This window comes from Hordeum vulgare, chromosome 3H, assembly GCF_904849725.1.
Source record: "Hordeum vulgare subsp. vulgare chromosome 3H, MorexV3_pseudomolecules_assembly, whole genome shotgun sequence".
Lineage (NCBI taxonomy): Eukaryota > Viridiplantae > Streptophyta > Magnoliopsida > Poales > Poaceae > Hordeum > Hordeum vulgare.
Genome location: NC_058520.1, coordinates 178,507,082 through 178,513,385, shown reverse-complemented (window position 1 = coordinate 178,513,385; position 6,304 = coordinate 178,507,082).

Genomic DNA, 6,304 nt, shown 5'->3' with positions numbered 1-6,304 from the left:
TCTTTTGAACCGTAACTCCGTTGGAGATGTTCTTTATGTGTAGATTGCTTGAAATGACGCGTAGAATCACGTGAACCTATTTGTTTTGCTTTTTAGCAACCAATTAAATGTGTTAGATCAGATCTGGACAGATTTGTAAATTAACATGTGAGGTCGTCTCGGAGGTGCTATATGTCATTTCCGACCTCATTTAAAATGTCTAGATAGGTAGTTTAATTTCCGCTTCCCCTCTTGCATGTTTGACAACATTAACATTGTCGTGTAAATAATCGGGATAGAACTAAATAGATAAACGTGGAATTTCGTCATTATGCAACTTGTTGCATATTGAACTTCACTTAATGTGTAGTGATTGATTGTGTGATTTGTCATGCCGTGACTTGCATGTATTCAGCTGATCATGCATCATTTGTGTTGTGCATCGTGTGGTGAATTCCGTGTGTTGATTTGTGTTTCCGGTTTGCTTTGTCTCGATAGAGTTCCGCAGCGTGTCGGATTGTGAGGACCCGTTCGACTACGTTGGTTCGTCTGCTTCACGGAGGCATTCTTCTTCCAAGCGGGATCTCAGGCAAGATGATCATTTCCCCAGATACCATTACTATCATTGCCATGCTAGTATTACCGTTTCTATCGATTATGTCTCGTTGCCTACCACATGTTAAATATCAGCCTCTCAACAATGCCATGAAAACCTTCAACCCGTTCAACCTAGCAAACCACTGATTGGCTATGTTACTGCTTGCTTAACCCTGTTGATAGCGTTCCTAGTTGCAGGTGCAGTTGCTTCCATGTGAAAACATGGGTTCCTTGTTATATCACCATATTTAAATTCTATTTAATTTAATGCACCTATATACTTGGTAAAGGTGGAAGGCTCGACCTTTCTAGCCTGGTGTTATGTTCCACCTTTGCCCCCTTAGTTTCGGCTACCGGTGTTATGTTCCATAATCGAGCGCTCCTAACACGATCGGGGTTGTTATGGGGACCCCCTTGATAATTCGTTTTAGATTAAAGCTGGTCTGGCAAGGCCCAACATTGGTTTTACATTCGCCCAACCTAATAATTTGATAATACTGAAATGCATAGGGAGTTAGAGCTACCCGAGGAGTAATTTTACATAAACAGGAGGGGCCAGTGCTGATGGTGTTGGTCCCAAACGGTTTGCCTGCGGGGCCACCGCGAGGAAACTCGAGGTTTGGCACTCGTAGCTAGTTCCATCCGTCGTGTCCTGAGAACGAGATACGCGGCTCCTATCGGGTTCGTCGACACATCGGGCGGCCTTGCTGGATTAGTTTTACCTTTGACGAGATATCTTGTGCATCGGGATTCCGGTGATGCTTTGGGTAATCTCAGAGTTGAGGTTTTCCACTAGGGAATCCGACGAGATCGCGAGCTTCGTGATTGAGGATTTCTATGCGGCTTGTGGTAATTTGTGATGGACTAGTTGGAGCACCCCTGCAGGGTTAAATCTTTCGGAAAGCCGTGCCCGCGGTTATGTGGCAACGTGGAAAGTTTGTTTAACACTGGTTCTAGATAATTTGAAGTTAATTTTAATTAAAATATGCCAACTGTGTGCGTAACCGTGACTGTCTCTGTCGTGAGTTCTTTCTCCGATCGAGGACACGGTGGGGTTATGTCTGACGTAGGTAGGTGTTCAGGATCATTCATTTGATCATCAGTAGTTCACGTCCGTTATGCGTAGATCTTCCCCCTCTTATTTCTTGTACTCGTAAGTTTAGCCACCAAATATATGCTTAGTCGCTGCTGCAACCTCACCACTTAACCATACCTCACCCATTAAGCTTTGCTAGTCTTGATACCTTTGGAAATGAGATTGCTGAGTCCCCTGTGGCTCACAGATTACTACAACACCAGTTGCAGGTACAGGTACAAGTTACTTGACGCGAGCGCGTTGATTGTTCATTTGGAGTTGCTTCTTCTTCTTCTTCTTCTTCTTATTCATCGATCTAGGATGGGTTCCAGGCCGGCAGCCTGGGATAGCAAGGATGGACGTCGTTCTTCTTTTGTCGTTTATTTTCGTCCGTAGTCGGACCCTGCTCTTACTCTTGATTAATATGTAATGTACTGCTGTGACTCTGATGTAGCTTGTGGCGAGTGTAAGCCAGTTCTATATATATATATATATATATATATATATATATATATATATATATATATATATGTATCTTCTTTTCAGTACATGTACTTGTAACAATATCCATTCTTGCGACACGACGAGATGCGCTTCTATCCCTGACGAGGCCTTCGTGCCAAATTGAGGATAGGGTCGCATCTTGGGCGTGACACGTATCAAGCATCCCCAAGCTTAACTCCTGCTCGTCCTCGAGTAGGGAAGTGATAAAGACCGAATTTTTGATGTGGAATGCTACCTAACATATTTGTTCTTTGTAACTTCTTTATTGTGGCATGAATGTTCAGATCCGTAAGATTCAAAACAATAGTTTAATATTGCCATGAAAACAGCAATACTTCAAGCATACTAGCAAAGTAATCATGAACTTTTGAAATAACAAGGCCAAAGAAAGTTATCCCTACAAAATCATATAGTCTCGCTATGCTCCATCATCCCCACACAATGAATTTAAATCATGCACAACCCCGATATTGGCCAAGTAATTGTTCTCGCACTCTTACTTTCTCAACTTTTTCAACTCTCACGCAATACATGAGCGTGAGCCATGGATATAGCACTATGGGTGGAATAGAGTGTGGAGGAGGTTGTGAGGCAAAAAAAAGGAGGAGATGGTCACATCGACTCGGCGTATCAATGGGCTATGGAGATGCCCATCAATAGATATCAATGTGAATGAGTAGGGATTGCCATGCAACGGATGCACTAGAGCTATAAGTGTATGAAAGCTCAAAAAGAAAACTAGTGGGTGTGCACCCAACTTGCTTGCTCACGAAAACCTAGGGAAAATTTGAGGAATCCCATCATTGGAATATACAAGCCAAGTTATATAATGAAAATTCCCACTAGTATATGAAAGTGACAAAACAAGAGACTCTCTATCATGAAGAACATGGTGCTATTTTGAAGCACAAGTGTGGAAAAAGATAGTATCATTGTCCCTTCTCTCTTTTTCTCTGATCATTTTTTTGTTTGGGCTCTTTGGCCTCTCTTTTTTCATTTTTTTGCTGGGCATCTTTGGCCTCTTTTTTTTATTTCCTCACATAGGACAATGCTCTAATAATGATGATCATCATACTTTTATTTACTTACAACTCGATACTTAGAACAATAATGACTCTATATGAAATGCCTCCGGCAGTGTACCGGGATGTGCAATGATCTAGCTTAGCGTATGGCGTTGAAACATCTCGCTAGCTATCTTATGATCATGCAATGGCAATATGAAAGTGACGACACATGTCATGAGACAGAACGGTGGAAGTTGCATGGCAATATATCTCGGAATGGCTATGAAAATGCTATAATAGGTAGGTATGGTGGCTGTTTTGAGGAAGGTATATGGTGGGTTTGTGCACTGGCGAAAGTTGCGCGGCACTAGAGAGGCTAGCAATGGTGGAAGGTGATAGTGCATCTATACCATGGAATCACATTAGTCATGAAGAACTCATATACTTATTGCGAAATTTTTATTAGTAATCGACACAAAGTGCTAAACGCATACTCCTAGGGGAAGGGTTGGTAGGTGTTAACCATCGCGCGATCCCGACCGCCACAGAAAGGATGACAATCAATAAATCAGTTATGCACCGACTTCCTAACATAGCGGTTCACCATACGTGCATGCTACGGGAATCACTAACCTCAACACCAGTATTTCTAGATTCACAACACCCTACTAACATAACTCTAATATTACCATATCCATATCTCAAAACTAATTATGAGGAATCAAACTTCTCTTACTAATCAATGCACTTGAACATGAAAGTTTTTATTATATCCTCTTTGGATGCTTATCATATTTAGGACTAATTTTATAACACACGCCAATTACCAAATTACTTAGAGAGAGCGCTCTCAAAATGATATAAGTGAAGATCGAGAGTTTTTATTTCTACAAAATATGACACCGCCGTGCTCTAAAAATAATTAAGTGAAGCACTAGAGCAAAATTATCTAGCTCAAAAGATATAAGTGAAGCTCATGGGAGCTAAATTGCCTAGCTCAAAAGATATAAGTGAAGCTCATTGAGTATTCTAACAAATTCATGATGAGTGCATGTCCCTCTCAAAAAGGTGTGCAACAAGGATGATTGTGATAAAACAAAAAGCAAAGACTCCTATAATACATGATGCTCCAAGCAAAACACATATCGTGTGGTGAATAAAAATATAGCTCCAAGTAACGTTACCGATGGATTGAAGACGAAAGAGGGGATGCCTTCCCGGGGCATCCCCAAGCTTAGGCTTTTTGGTGTCTTTGAGTATGGCTTGCGATGACTTGGGAATCCACAAGCTTAAGCCCTTTCCACTATTTATTCCATTGTCCATAAGAACATCACCCAAAACTTGAAAACTTCACAACACAAAACTTAAACAGAAACTCGTGATATCATTAGCATAAGAAAACAAACTATCAACTTTTTAGGTACTGTAGTAAACTTGATTTCTATTTAGATTGATGTTAAACTACTGTATTCTCACTTTTCTATGGCTCGTACCCCCCGATACTAACCATAGTTTCATCAAAATAAGTAATCAACACAACAAAAACAGAATCTGTCAAAAACAGAACAGTCTGTAGTAATCTGTATATTTCGTATACCTCTGGTATCCGAAAAATTTCGAAAAATTATGAAAATTATGGCAATTTGCATATCAATCATAATAAAAAAGAATCAACTCAAAATCTCTTTCTGGATAGGAATTAAAAATAATTTCGTGAGCATGAAGTTTCCGTCTTTTTTAGCATGATTAAACAACTATCACCAAAACTAATCATAAAGGTTCTACTTGGCACAAACACTAATTAAAACATAAAAAACACAATCATAACAGAATAATGACGGCGTGGACTCAACAAAACAGAAAGTAAAAAGCAAAAATAAATCTATTTATTGGGTTGCCTCCCAACAAGCGCTATCGTTTAACGCCCCTAGCTAGGCTTAACGATTTCAATGATGCTCACATAAAAAGTAGTAGTTGAGATATGCAAAAGAGCATCATGAATGGAAAAAAACACGTTTAAGTATAACCCACTTCCTATGCATAGGGATTTTGTGAGCAAACAATTTATGGGAACAAGAATTAACTAGCATAGGAAGGCAAAACAAGCATAACTTCAAAACGTTGAACACATAAAGAGGAAGCTTGATATTATTGCAATATGTAAAAGCATATGTTCCTCTCTTATAGTAATTTTCAGTAATATCATGAAGGAATCTTACAATATAACTATCACACAAAGCATTCTTTTCATGATCAAATATAGCATAAGGGGCATCACCAAAACTTGGGAAACAAAAAATATCATCTTCATCAAGCATAGCATCCCCAAGCTTGTGGTTTTGCATATCATTAGCATCATAGATATTCAGAGAATTCATACTAACAACATGGAAATCATGTTTTTCATTCAAGAAGATATCATGAACCACTTTATAATTTTCTTCTTTCAACACTTCATAAAAAATTTCAGATTCATGATTTTCAAACAAAACTCCATAGAGATAGTCAAGTACACTCAACTCACTAGCAAATTGTTCATCATAATTTGGTCTTTTGAAAAGATTAGCAAGTGGATGAGGATCCATATCAATAGATTTTTAGCAAGCGAAGATGCAAGCAAATAGAAGGCACATGGCAACACAAGCAAACATAGCAACAAGAAGGCGAATGGAAGAAGAGCGAATAAAAAGGAAAATCTTTTTGGTTTCATTTTAGAAGTGGAGGAGAGGAAAACGAGAGGCAAATGGCAAATAATGTAAATGAAAGAGATGAGTTTGCGATAGGTACTTGGTGGATATGCTTCACTTGAATACTCCCCGACAACGGCGCCAGAAATTCTTCCTGCTACTTCTTGAGCTTGCGTTGGTTTTTCTCTTGAAGAGGAAAGGGTGATGCAGCAAAGTAGTGATAAGTATTTCCGTTAGTTTGAGAACCAAGCTATCAATCCAGTAGGAGTATCAAGATGAGGCACCAATGAACCTGCACAAAAGCAAACAAACTTGCACCCAACGCGATAAAGGGGTTGTCAATCCCTTCACGATTACTTGCAAGGTGAGATCTGAAGGTGATCAAAGGTAAAAAAGAAATAAAAATGCAGCAAAGTATTTTTGGTATTTTTGTATGTAGGTCTGAATATATGATG